The 15,119-nt window shown below is 34.9% G+C and overlaps 1 protein-coding gene and 1 non-coding gene across 3 annotated transcripts in view; one reads left to right on the forward strand and one right to left on the reverse strand.

The window, feature by feature from the left end:
* LOC145252799 (protein fuzzy homolog) overlaps positions 1 to 15,119 on the forward strand; it is a 590,751-nt gene that overhangs the window by 85,346 nt on the left and 490,286 nt on the right. The window lies entirely within an intron of this gene.
* On the reverse strand, positions 818 to 890 carry Trnar-acg (transfer RNA arginine (anticodon ACG)). The gene has a single exon. It is a non-coding gene; the product is annotated as a tRNA-Arg (tRNA).

Consider the following 15,119-nt stretch of genomic DNA (forward strand, 5'->3'; position numbering starts at 1 on the left):
AAATCCGTCACTTCTGTCGAAAGTTTTAGGCAGACATACATACATACATTTAAACAGACAGATGAGATTTATATTATAGATTTCATTGTTTGATCTTAACCAGAAGAATTTTAGAATGATAGTTGTACTAATTTAAGGACTTATAATAGCAACTAGAATTTCATGAGGAATAACGTAAAGATGATAAAAATAATAAAAATTCTTGTTGCTTTGTTTATTCTTATTCTTGTGCTAATTTCTTCACAAAAAAAGCGTCATTTTCTGTGTCAGTTGTCTCTGTCTTTCATAAACCTATCACATTTTGGTCCCCTCATTTACAAAAACAAAAAACATTAACCATTTTCAAGCTAATATTTAGAATTATACTAGCATGGCCGCCCAACGTTGCCCGGTCGTAAAATACGTTTATATATGATATTTTAATTTACACAGATTTATATTGTACCCAATATATAGTCATAATTTTAAAAGTAAAAAAAAAATAATTTGAGTGCCATCAGCTAGAATCGAAACCGTAACATAACAAAACATAGTTTCAATCACGAAACTTATGTCTGCAAGTTAAGCAAAGATTAGAGTTTATTTATACTCAGTATGGTTGGACTTTGGAAAAGAGTGTGAATTTTATTATAATAGAAACACAAAATCGAGTACTCAACATCAAGTACACTCGGCATTTTCTTACCATCACTGCTTACCCTGTGAATTCGAAGTATGGGAAATTCTTATATGCACAAAACAAAATCACTGAAAAAAATAAAAATACCCTAACTAAAGGTAAGGATAATGAATAAACGTTGGATGGTTAAAATTGTTACGAACTTGCCAGGATTTGAACCTGGAATCTTCTGATCCGTAGTCAGACGCGTTATCCATTGCGCCATAAGTTCTGTACGTATGCCGAAAGATGTTACCACGACTGTATACAGACAGTGCTAAATTCCGTTGGTATGGGCAGGTAATTTTTTCGGCAATTGCGCGAAATAGTCCAAAAGGCCTTATTTCCGGCATTTTGTGTGACTCAGCGTTGTTCGTTACGAACCATATATAGATAAGGACACTCTAGGGACTCACACCTTTCAAGGAAAAAAATTTTTCAATTCTGTGCATCCGTTTGAAAGTTTGTTGGTACACACACACACACACACACACACACACACACACACACACACACACACACACACACACACACACACAAATAAATATTTAGAATTTTGTTAATAGTATAGATCAGCTGGTTTTCACAACAACGGGTTTTTATAGACAAGATGCGAGCAAGGGCGGTCGGACGGTTCAGTTTTAAAATTCTATAAATTTCCGATCGAACCATAATTTCTAATTGTTAATGGTGGCATCAAAATTTATAGAACTGACTCTCATTTACTTATTTAGAATATTTTACTCGAATTGGAAGGAAAATGTAAGTGCTGTATAATTTGTCAACAGGATAATGATTGATTTCTTTCTCAAAGAGATGCAGGATAAAATTTGCCTACACGATATATCGACTCCCTCCTTCCTCTTTTTCTCATTAAAAATATTATAAATTGAGAACATTTGGTAAAATTAGAAAAAAAAAAAAAAAAAAAAAAAAAAAAACACTTCTCCCCTTTCTCCAATTGAGTAACGAAAGTGTTTCTCCTTAAATCAACCTGTTCAGTTTATTGCCTATGGTAATAAGACGCAGGCGACACGCATACACATGCGCACGCTCATTCACACACATGCACGCACGCACGCACACGCACACGCACACACACGCACACACACACACACACACACACACACACACACACACACACACACACACACACACACACACACACACACAACCTAATAAATCTTAACCAAATACTTCCACAAACTTATATATCCCTTTTCAGCATTACCCCGGACTGAATCTTTGGAGTTTCAACGTTTGGAGGGATTTAAAAAAATTTATTTAGTAGTTGCTCGAGAGAGAGGGTGGTAATAGGGGTAGAAAAAGGGTAGCTGAGACGGAAGGGGGATACCCGTTTTAAAATATGCTGCACACTTTTTGACTCTTCTATTTTGCTGTCCATGCTCCCGGGTCGATTTTTTTATTTTTTATTTTTTTTTACATAGGCATCACCACATTATCAAGGCCCAGAGGCCACTCAAGGATAAGGGTTAAAGAGTGTACAGTAGAAATTGGACAATATAGTAATCATTAGTAATGGAAATTTGGTAAATTTGATAACTTATATGGAACGGCTCATCAAGAACTTATTTACTTTAGACTTGAACACAACCATATTGTAGTCAGCCGGAAAGCAGGAAAACGGAAGACAATTCCACAGGCGTGCAGTTCTAAGAAAGAAGCTTTGTTCATGGAATCTACGATTAGGTTTAGGCACAGATAAAGAGTGGGGGGAATTATTGATAGTGTTTACAGCTAGACGAGTGTTTCTTGTGAAAGTTTGGCGAGGGGGGACCATAGATTGAAGCTCAGTCGAACACTTTCCATGAAAATAACGATACATCAGAGACAAACTCGCAACATCTCTTCTGTGAGATAGAGGTTGCAAGGAGGAGAAAAAGACATCTCCTACGAGGCTACGAAGTCTATTTTGAACTCTTTGCTGGGCAACCCTGTGTCCAGTCTTCCTATCTTTGTAATCTATGTAATTTAAGGACTTTTTATCCCGGACAACGCAGTATGACCCAGCCTGTATAACAGTGTTTCATGAAATCTTTAAAAGTCAGGTTTTCTACACTCGTTTGCACTTCAATAACATTGGAGATGATATTAACACTTTAGCAACTTATTTGTAGTATTTATTATTTGGATTCATCGGACTGCTGTGTCATTTTCACACTCAAGATGAGAACAGTAGTCCGATGAATCCAAATAATACGAATAACTAATCCTCATCTAAAAAATTCAGAAACGTCATAGCAACTTATGTTCAATGAACAGCTTACAATAAAATGCCATGTCTGATGGCTGTTTTCCTGCAAGTCTAACATTAAAACTCTTTGGCCTAATATTCTTAGGCCACATAAATTGGAACAAATACATAGATACTGCCAAGTCTGCTGTGAAGAAGGTAGGCTCTCACTTTATACTCCACGAATTCTTGATCTACAGACTTGAAATTTGGTATGTAAGGTATTCAGACACGTGGAACAGTTTTTTTAATTGGTTTTCTTCCCCAAAGAAGGGCTGCTAAGAGGTCAAAATTGAAAAATTGGTACTTGGGAGTAATTGGATTTTTCCTAAATCGTGTCAAGTTGGTCCAATGGTTATCGTACTTGACTTTTTGTCTTTAGGTTTGGGTTTCGATATCACTCGAGTATTTTTTTTTTTTTTTGTATTTACAAGAAGTTAACTGTTTTGAAAAAAAAAAAAAAAAAAAAAAAAAAACAATACTCGCATGTTTCTTTCCGTTTTTTTTTTTTTTTTTTTTTTTTTTTTTAAGGAATTTAACTTTACGTTTAATATCGGGCAACACTGGGTACCGGGTACATCTAGTACATTAATAAAAAATACGAAACGAAACATTTGTAGTCTTGTAAATGGTGTGCAATGGTATTACCAAAATTATATATTTTCTTCTTGTAATGTTCTTCCCATATTTAGAAAACCTAGCAGAGTTGAGATGACATTCTTCTTGTTTTGTTTCAGTTTTAATCACCCCCCCCCCACCTTCTTAATGAAAATGAGGAGTTATTGTTTTAAAATTTTATCGTCGCTGTCAAAAGCGAGTTTGGCGCGCAAGACGCGAATGGCGAGCGCCATTCATTATTCGATTGTTAAAAATACCCACGTGATAGACATGAGATTTCGAAGCCATTTTCGAAATTCATTCTTTGCTTTTTATCACTTAGCTTTTCTTGACAGCCAACCCTTCGTCTTTCGACGGAAATTTTTTCCCCATCTATTGTTATTACAACCTCCTCATCTTTTGTGTTTATTAATATACAGAAATGATGGCCTTTATATAGATACGATGCTGCGTATGATGAATTGAAATATTTGTATAGTTTTAAAAATTTTTTCGTTTTTATTATTATCCCATCGTCTTCCTCATCATTCAATTTTTCTTTCCACACTCAGAATATCTATGGAATATTTCGGATAAGAATGGCGTTTTCTGTTTTGTTTATTTTAACGTTTGACCTTTTTAAAAATATATGTATAGTTTTACCATGGATTCAAGGTTTTATTTCATGTTCAATTGAATTTTACACTACGCCCTCTTTTCTTGTTTTTAAATGACTTTTTCTCCCCCCCCTTCCATTTTTACTTATTTCTGTTTTGTCAGTGACTTTTATATGGTGCCCCCCCCATCCCACTTCGTGTCTGTCCCAATTTCCTTTGCAGGTGCGCGCCCTTAATTTTCGACACCCCCTTCTTTATCGATTCTAATTATTTCTTGTCATCCAGTATTGTATGTCGGCTAAGCCTTTAATCAGATACTAAGAATGTGACAGGTTTTCAAGTAACGTATAAAAATTATATCACGTACAAGGTCACCCATAAGTAACTGCATTCCCGTTTGTAAATTTTCTACTCGAGTGCTATAAAAATATACAAATGAGATATAGTGCTTAAGGAACAAACCAGAGCTATCATTGCTCAAGTGCTGTTAAAGCAGTGCACCTAAGTATGCCACTCAATCCCTGAAAAGTGCATTGAGCTTTAATAAGCATATCGTTACAAACAAAAAGGTTGTCGACGTGATTATGCCGTGTATGTATGTACGTGTGTGTGCGTATAAAATACATTTATAAGCCAAATTACAACGCAATATTATGAAAATAAAATATTTGTTTAAGATTAATATTTCGGCGATAAACGCCATCTTCAGAATTGTATGCATTTTTTCCCCCTCGACATGATGGTAAATTGAAGAAAAGTTAGTAAAGAATCCACGTGTTGTTCGTCTGCAGTGTTATTTTACAGATGCCGGAAGAATACGCTTGGTGCGCATGATGTGAAAGTTAGATGTGTTTTGTGTGTGTGTGTGTGTGTGTGTGTGTGTGTTTCCAGTTAAGCAACGTCGTAGCTCATAAGAGCCATGAAACCCAACAAACCGGAAATCCAAAACTCTAGTTTCACCCACATTTGGTCTCATTAGTTAAACACATTTGAAATTGGAATTCCAAACCCGAATCTTGCATGCAAGGCGAGTACTCTGCCACTTCTGCAATCGCGCCACACACAAGAAAGGCCAACTAATACAGATCAATATCATCACTCGCATTCTGAAAATTGTGTGTGCAGTATCGTGTTTACACACCGGTTCTCGCTAGATCATCGAAGTTAAGCGACCTTGAGCCTAGCCAGTATTATATGGATGGCCATTTGGAGATTGGTATTTTACCAGTGTATGCATATTTATTATCATTGGTTGGTTGCCATCGAATAAGTAAAAGATTCAGCCCACAAACATGTATGTTTCGTTATTTTGTTTCGTTGAATGTTAATTTTTACTGACTTACATGCGTTTCACAGCCAGTGATTGAAAACAGCATCTTTGGTCTATCTAGCTGCTCGTCAGATCAAATATCAGTAAAAACTGACGGCGTTCAAAGTAAAATGAAAGGCAGAAAGGTACTTAATGTTTTTACTGACGAGCAGTTAGATAAACTAACGACTGTTTTTCATCATTGTCTGAGAAACGCATGTCAGATGATAAAGAAGAAAATACAGGCACTCGCTGAAATAATATATATATAAAAAAAAATATGCTTGTGGGCCGATTCTTTGCATTGGAATGCAACCAACCAGTATATATGCTCTGGAGCCAGAAACATAACTTCATTGAGCTTGTTATATTTAGGTACGTATACTTATACAATACCTCAGGAAGCTGAACGCCCATGCATTGCACAATTTCAGGTCATCTTTGAACAAGGTATAACATCTGTTTGCCTCCCTCTAATATTATGGAAGGTTACCATATAAGGGCCAGAGGAGGTTCCTGAATTGAATACATGTAAGGAAGGGGGCATCTGTTGAAAAACAAAACCGGGTCGAATGATCCAGTTGACCCTGTACGGAAATCTTCCAGTGATGGTGTCATAAGCAAAAACATCCACACGGAAGTAGGAAGGCTGAGAAAACTGTCATGAGAATGTTTATGTCGGCGTACAATCTGGTCTAACTGGAGATATCGAAACATAATGTCCTTTATTAGTTTTGATATTAAACTTGCATATTTCTCTCGTGTTAAATTTATTATGTTAAAACGAAATTATGCAGTTATGGATTCGGTGTATAAATAAAATTGGTGTGATGCATAAAACAAAAGGAATTAAAAAAAAATAGCTGAAACGCATTTGGGAAAAAAAAAACATTTTAGAAAGAGGTTGCTGCGACAAACTCATAAGACTGACTTTCGCTCTGGATTTAAATTTGTTGCCTTGAAGACGCTCCATGCTTAGATAAACTTCTTGGTCTGACCTTCACTCCTGATCTGAAATGGAGCACATACATCAAATCTGTTGGTAAAGTCGTTGGGAAAATGGTTGGATCATTCTACCGCTCCAGAAGACATTTTATTCCCAACGCAATCCTCTCATAGTACAAGAGTCAAATGCAATACTAAAATGGAGTACTGCTGTCACATCTGGACAGGATCTGCTCAGAGGACAACTTCTTGCCTTGATAACCACTAGATAATGTCCTGTTTTTCCTCCTTGCAACCTCTTTCCTACAGAAGAGACATTGCGAGTCTCTTTGCTCTATTATTTTCATGACAGGTGCTTAACTGAGCTTCAATCTACGGTCTCCCCCCCCCCTGCAAAATATTCAAAAAGAAATACTAGTCAAGCTACATCCATTATCAACAATTTCCTCCACTCTCTATCAGTGCCTAAATCTAAATGTAAATTTCATGAACAAAGTTTCTTTCCTTGAACTGCTCGCATGTGGAATTCTATGCCACAGGGCTGCTTCTCAGCTGACTACAGAATGTTCATTTCCAAGTCCAATGTAAACAAGTTCTTGTTGACCTGCCCTCTTAAATAATCAAATTCTACCCAATTTCTGCCATTATCGATCATTACGCTGTTGTCTTAACGACCTTACACTTAACTTTCATCCTCTAGTGGCTTTCAGGCTCTGATAAGTGGTGACTTTCATAGTAAAAAAAAAAATTGTGCAAGATTTAGCAGAAATTGAACTCAAAACGTAGCCAGTAAAATTTTATTAAAACTCGGAAAAGCTTGATGATCGATTTAGCTTCAGGAAATGCCCCCCTTCCGTCTACACTAGCAACAAAGCTATCACTGCGAGATGAGGAATGAAAAATTCCCAGGGATGACGGTGGCTAATTGGTTAACGACATTGACTGAAAACCCGGCTGTGCCAAGTTCGAGTTCAGTTCGTTCCATTGAAACGCTTTCATCAAACCAACACTTGACCTTGTGTCTCATCTGCTCGTAAAGATAAAAAAAAAAAAGGTAATGAAAAATCTCGTTTTTAGTTTTACAGGTATTTTTGGTATTATTTGTCTGATTCAAACTTCAGATGATTATTCTCGTCTTGCAGGTTGCTCTAATAACATTTCGACTGATGTAATTTTCAACCTCCATATATACTTTGACAAACTCTAGAATTTTCATAGAATTTCAAACAGAAATCTTTGTTTAATTCACGGAGGTAACTTATTCTTGTTCCCTCAATATGAATCTTGATCTTAATTGTATTTTTAATATTGCCGTACTAAACATTGAGATTTCAACCCCCAGAAATCTGTCACTTACGGCTGATTATACTTAGCACTTTTATCCTTTGCGCCACGGCTCACAAGACTCTTTAGACCAAGATAATGTTCAAGTTTAAATATCTTAAAGTAAATAAGTTATCTTAAAATATTTGAAACAGATTCGATGTTGAAACAACAGTGTCACTAATTCTTCCAAATTAATTTACTCTTAACGTAAAAATAAAGAAAGATTTAATAAACGTAATCTAAAACTTGCTGGGAAAATTTTCTTGGTCGGCATACATCTAAGAACACGATACCATTTTTTTTTTTTTTTTTTTAATACGGCACTTCTGGTTTTACCGACCCGCGATTGGCACGAAGTTACTCGGGTGTGCTCAGCAGATGACGGAAATAACCGGAAACGGCCGATCGTAATGCAACGCGGCGAATATTTTTAATTATTATTATTTTATTTTTTTTTTTTTTCGATTTTTATTTGAGACTTTTATCCATTGTGCACAAAATTAGAGTTAAATACATTTCTTTGGCCAACTTATTTACTTATACGCTTTTCGCACGAGACAAATAAACATTAAAAAATTTTCTGATTAGTTTTTTTTATTGATTTATCTTGTAAGGAATAGTGTTTTCGATAATTACCTAAACGTTTGCAATATTTAGTGAGTCAACCCAAATACTGAAAAGCAGTTTTCAACATTTGCCAAAATACACATGTTCCACTTTCAAAAATGCTTTTGTATTTTGATCTTTTCTTTCTTCTAAACAAAATTACAGCCAAAACTCTGAATCTTTTTTTTTTTTTTTTTTTTTACACAAAATAATTGACGCTGCTCCATACATATTTTCGGGAGGTTGGGGAATTGTTTTTCATCAATTCTGATGACATTTAAAAAAAAAAAATTTTTTTTTTTTTTTTTTTTTTTTTTTTTTTTTAATTTCCGAAAAATATTGTTGGCGTTTGTGATCCCCACACCAATCATACTGACATAAGTAAACAAACATGTCAGCCACTCTGGCATCTATGGGTAAATGTTTAGTTTAGGCGTTTTATGGCTTAATTAAAATGATTCGATCATTTGATCAACTTATCTAAATTGGTCAAACAGTTATTTTTATTTTGTCTTTCATCCCAATAAATAAAGCAATACGAAACTTGATATAAACGATCAATAACCATCATGGTGAGATGAAAGTGCATACATGTTTTTCCATCAATCTGATTACTTCCGAACGTGAGGTAACAGGTTACAATAAAAACAAGTGAGTTGAGAACTGATGTCTCCATATTAGAATTCTTCCGGAACAGAAAAAGTAATTTTTGAAAGAAATTAAAGCAAAGTTTTATAAATAAAATGATACAACAATAACGATAACGAAATGCTAAGGTCTTATGTATGACATGAAAAGAAGCTGGAATCTTAAGATCTCAACAAATTCAGTTATTATAGGAGAAACTAGACTCATGAAAAAGAATGAAGAAAAACTACTCGGCAAATATACCCTGTGAACCAAGTGCAAGAGAGATTAAAATAATTGCACTTACGGGGACGGCCAGAATCTAAAAAAGATCTGTCGGTTGGAATATCTAAGTTAGCGGGTGAATGTTTGGCATGTGGTAGGATGCCCCATCCTCAGCTTGAACAAACTGATGAGAAAATTAAAAAAAAAAAAAAAAAAAGGATGGAAAGACGTGTAGGCACCCCCATCCTGCCATAATAGTTATTGTTAGTTTATATTTAAGTTTGGTATTGCTTTAAAGGTAATATTCTGTTTTTAATTTCAAATGCGATTAGAATTTTTTGTTTGTTTTTTAAAAGCTATTTTAACAATAACAAAAGGTAAAAAATAAATAAATAAAAATGTAATCCATATCGGTAATTATTTCCGCAGCGTTCAATATTAGATTTTAAGCTAAGTTTCTCCATTGTTAGGAAAAAAAAAAAGAAAAAAAGTCGACCATTAAAACGAAATTTAAAAAAAAAAAAAAAAAAAAAGTGCTGCAGAAAACCAGCTTTGATATTTGATTAAAGATGGAAATGGAGTTGAATGCTTCATTCCACTTTGATCACATCTACAATTTTAAATTCCCTTTTTATTTATTCCCAAATTATTTCTTGTTATTTGCATAAAGTCATAAAGCCTCCGACTTCTGACGGCTTCACCAATTTCAGGGATTAAGATGGAGATTCGATTAAAAGTTAATCCAAATTCCTAATCAGTTGCTTCTATGAACTAATCCGTTATCTTTTACACAGACTTTATTTTTCTTTCTCCGATTTTTTTTTTTTTTTTTTTTCTGTGTGTTTCAAATATGAACAATCCTCTATTGACCTTGATTGGTATTAGTTAAAGTACTATCCATGGAAACTGTTTGACCTTCCTTGGAGTTTGCGTTTTTAAAAATTTTTTTTTAAAAATCTCCAAGGTTTTCAAAATGCAGTAATGCCACATCTGTTTAACAAGTAAACACGTGTTCACATGCTGGCTTGTGTTGGACGACGAAAATTCTGTTCCTAAACCAGAAATTGAACCTGGACCGACAGGATTACTGAGTGCTCATCAGGTGGCACAAGTTCGATTTCTGGTGTTATCATCATCATCAGCTTAGATATTTGGGTGCGGTGCCTATAATTTCTATTGTCAGTGTTTTTGTTTTTTTTATATACAAGGGAATCACCACTTATCAAGGCCAGAAGGCCACTCGAGGATAAGGGTTAATGAATGTAAGGTGGTAGTTTAGTAATCGATAATGGTGTAGATTTTGGTAGAATTTGGATTATTTAAGAGGACAGTTGAACAAGAACTTGTTTGCATTGGACTTGAAGACTACCATACTGTAATCGGCTGGGAAGTAGGCCAGTGAAACTGTGTTCCACAAGCAGACCGTTCTAGGAAAGAAACTTTGTTCATGCAATCTGTGTTTAGATTTAGGCACAGATAGAGTTGGTTGGTTGTTTTTGTTTTACGGCATATCAACCTTTTTCAGGTTATTTAATGCCGAATCTAGTTATTTTGAGGAACGATTTTTAATGGAGTATATTTTTTTTAAGTCACATTCTATTTAACCCATAGTTGGGACCCTAACAGGTAATACCACTCCGGGTCAGAGTGGGCCTGGGAGCAATGGCAATTAAAGAGTGGCTCCACACTCCCCAAGCCCCCGCAAGGTGGGGCCTCACCATCGGATATAGTTTAAGGTCATATCCAGGACCAACAGATAGAGAGTCTGGGAAATTGTTGGTAGTGGGTGTAGCTAGTCGAGTATTTTTGTGTGTGTGTGTGCGCGAAAGTTTGGCAAAGGGGAACCATAGATTGTAGCTCAGTCGAGCACTTGCCATGAAAATAGCAGAGCAAAGACAGCCTTGCAACGTCTATTCTGTGGAAAAAAGGCTGCATGGAAGAGAAAAGGGTATCAGCTACGATGTTTCGAAGTTGATTTTGAACTCGATCAAGGCAAGATAGGACGCGCTGAGCAGCTCTTGCCCAAATGTGGCAACGGCACTCCATTTTAGTTTGCATTTGGCTTTTTTACAGATAGAGTACAGTTTAATTATTGTTACTGGGTTAGTGTTTAGGAGATATGGAGAAAAATTATGATATCTAAACCGTGCGTAATTATGAAAGTTTAAATTTAATGATTGGTTGAAGGGTTTGCGTAAACTGTTAAATGTTGAGACTATCCGTTTCCTAGCAAGGTCCAACTTTGAGTGTATGTAGTACGTTACACATTAATGATGTAAAAATTTGCATTAGAAAACATAATGATGCATTCTTAGAATGTGTGTTTTTAAATATTTTTAATTTTCATTTTGTTATTTTTTTTTTTATGAATTTTTCATAATTCATTGTTCAGCGTTATTATTGATTTTAATTTAAAATCTATATCAGTTGAATGTCGATTTCTCCGCGGCGACTGTAGGGATCTTGGCCTTTTGCGTGCGCAGGCGTCAGTACGTGCGGTATGGTCGCTTCTTTGCCTACTTATAAATTATGATACAATAAAGTCTAAAAATCATCTCCCTCCTCCATCCCCCTTTTTCTGTTTATATCTATTGATCTATCTCTTATATCTATCTATCTCTCTCTCTCTTGCCTGGTGAAAAGTGTCAGCCCTTGCTGCAAATTAATTTTAAATAATTTACATTGAACACACATAGAATAATTTATTTGATGTTTGCCTAGCCCATTTTGACCCAGTGGCTATAATTTAAAGTATTTTATTGGATTAATGGAAGATTTCTGCCATTTTTTTTTTTTTTTTTTTTTTTTTTTTTTTTCAAAATTTTTTTTTTTTTTTTTCAAAATTTTTTTTTTTTATTTCGTACTTTCATATATATATATTTTTCTATTGCTTGAAAATTATTTATTAGAATTATATGTAAAATAAAAGGAATTAATAAAATTCTTCGAATTATTATTTTTGATTCTATTCTGTCATTTCCTTGTAGATTTATCTGAGTTTAGCTACAAAGATGGTTCGGGTTTTCTTACTTTGGTATTTTTTTTTTTTTATATATATATAATTTTTTTTTTTGTTTTGTTAATGACCCCCTTCCGTCCTTCCCCCCTTCACTATATCCTCTGCCAACCTCTTTTATTCACGTCTTACATCTGCCCATAGAAAACATTTCTTGGAGAAAAATCCCTATAAAGGGAATTATTCTTCTTAATTTGATGTATAATTGGCAAATTGAATTATATAATTTAGAGAATTTTCTATGAAAGGATAACTATTGCAAAAGGTGCATCTTGAATGATCAAAAATACTTCGCGGTTTTGTTTGTTCCGCAGTTCAACATCGGCTAATAAAACCGGGCTGGAGAGTGTGGTGATGGAGTGCAGCAAATAAGCAAATAAATAAATAATAATAATCTTGGCATGCATCCATTTAAACTGTGCGCTTATCGATGCTGCTTCAACTGGAAACACGACAGACCAATGAGAATCTCATTTCAACTTAAAAATACATAAATTTGACAATACATAGACTTGCATGGACATATCTGGAAATGTTACTTTAAATTCAAACTTAAGTGTAACAGACCACAGAAAATATTATTTTCAGCTTAATTCTAACAGACTATCTTTTACTTAGACACATAAAAGAGCCGACTATTCATTCTACATATTTAACGATGAAAACACGATTTCCAACTCTAACATGACAGACAATGAGAGAATACTATTTCAGAGTCCAGAGTGACAGACCATAAAAAATGTTTCCCACTCTGGCGTGACCAGCAATAGGAAAATTGCTGTTTCCGACTCTGGCGTGACATACTGGCAGACAAAGCCTCTCATCGAATTATCATGACACACCCAAAAAAGGTTTTAACAAAAAAATAAAAAATACAAAAATTAACATTATATTAATATAATGCGTATGATTTTTTTTTTTAAATTTTATTTTTTATCAGTGACCCTTAACATTTCTGAATAAAAAAAAATATAAATAAGATCTACAGTAAATAATTGTGTTTTAAAGCCCCTTTCTTGTCCATTTTCTCCGCTTCTGTAAGTTAATGTTTCTTTTAATGGTTTGTTGTTTCAATATATATTCAAGGTTTATATCATTTCAGTGATACTTTCCTTTTGTTTCTCAATTTTTTTTCTTTTAATAAATGAATATTTTCAGCTTCGATTTAGATTTTTTTTCTTATTGTATTATTTTTATAATATATATGTTAATATTTCGCTTACGTCAAAACTCCTCAGCGTGGCTATATATAATTGTTCTGCTGTTTGCACAATTCAAATCTTGGAATAAAGTCAGCATAGACTTTCAACGGCCATTATAATAGTAATCTCCGAGAATATGTCCTCCCAAGGGAGGTAACTTGAGTAATATTGTTTAATCAAAAGCTATTCATATTTATCAAAGACATCATCCTTGAAGGGTGCTTTAAATATGGTTTGAAGCTGATACCACATTCAAATCAGATGGAAGCACGAGTACAATGATATTCTGTAGTGACGTATACAGGATATAAGAAAATCAAACTTGATCATGGCCAGGCCCAAGCACCTTGTGTTTCCTGGGTCACAAGCAAGATCATCCTTTGTTTAATCTATTTAGAAGTAAGAAACACCCAAATCTCTTTCAATATATATAAAAATAAGTTTTAAAAGAAATGGAAAATTTCACATAACGTTAGTTCAAGCAAGAAAATGGAATCTTCCATGAGAAGTTGTGGGAATGGAAATTCCCAGGCTAACACGATTATCGCCCTTTAACTGATAACCGAATAGCGACACAGCCACGTGACTTCCTGTGTCTCTGTCCTGGATATGACCTAAAACTATATTCGATGGTGAGGCTCCACCTTGCGGGCCTTGGGGAGTGTGGAGCCACCCTTTAATTGCCATTGCTCCCAGGTCCACTCTGACCCGGAGTGGTAGTACTTGTTAGGGTCCCAACTATGGGTTAAATAGAATGTGACTTAAAAAAAATATAGACTCCATTAAAAATCGTTCCTCAAAATAACTAGATTCGGCATTAAATAACCTGAAAAAGGTTGATATGCCGTAAAACAAAAACAACCAACCAACCAATCCCGTGTCTCATATTTCTCCCTCTTTTCTGCTGAACGCTAGACCAATCATGATGTGACAGAAACCGCTCCGGTGACATCAGCCACCAACAGCGGTCCTGACTAGCTGTCAGTGTCTCGCAGCTATCAATCGCAAGTAACGAACTCTTATTCTCAACAAACTCTCATTCTTTCAATCTGTATTCTTAATATTTCTCATGTAAATAAATCTGCATTCTTTCACTAATATATACCGGTGTGTTTTTGTCATCATTATGAGACCTTTTGCATTTAAACCCTTCTACCATCCAATAAATTCACCATACACATGGGGACGGGATCGTCTATCACACAAGTAAACCATCCTGTTCCCACCACAAAGTCCAATTAGGTTATACCTATATGCTAGGATATGACGTCATAGACGGCATGATAATGTATTAAAGTAAAACCTGGCCAGTAAGGATCCAGAAGGACATGCATTGCATAGAGATGCGAATGATATGATGGATGTGTGATGCTAGTCTTAAAAGCGAGTTTAGTTGTGATAACCTCAGAGGAAGATTAAATCTGGACAGTATAGAGAAAAGTAGACTTAGTTGGTATGGTCGTGTTGAAAGAATGGATAAGAGTTCTGGGTTAGTGGATGTTAAGAGCTGAGGTATCAGAAGGTCAAGGAAAAACAGGAGAGGGAGTGATGAGGATGGATTTGAGAGAAAGAGGGATAAAGACCTGTCCAGAGATGTTAATTTGGAAATCGATTTATTAAAAGCCGTCAAATGCGTGCTAGTATGTAAAATGGATGTTCAACCAAATATGATGTTCTCAGCTGCTAAAAACGGAACAAGAAATTTATGAAAATTCTGTTTTTCATAATCTATAGATG

Source organism: Euprymna scolopes, chromosome 29 (genome assembly GCF_053919585.1).
Source record: "Euprymna scolopes isolate OS-2025 chromosome 29, ASM5391958v1, whole genome shotgun sequence".
Classification (NCBI taxonomy): domain Eukaryota; kingdom Metazoa; phylum Mollusca; class Cephalopoda; order Sepiida; family Sepiolidae; genus Euprymna; species Euprymna scolopes.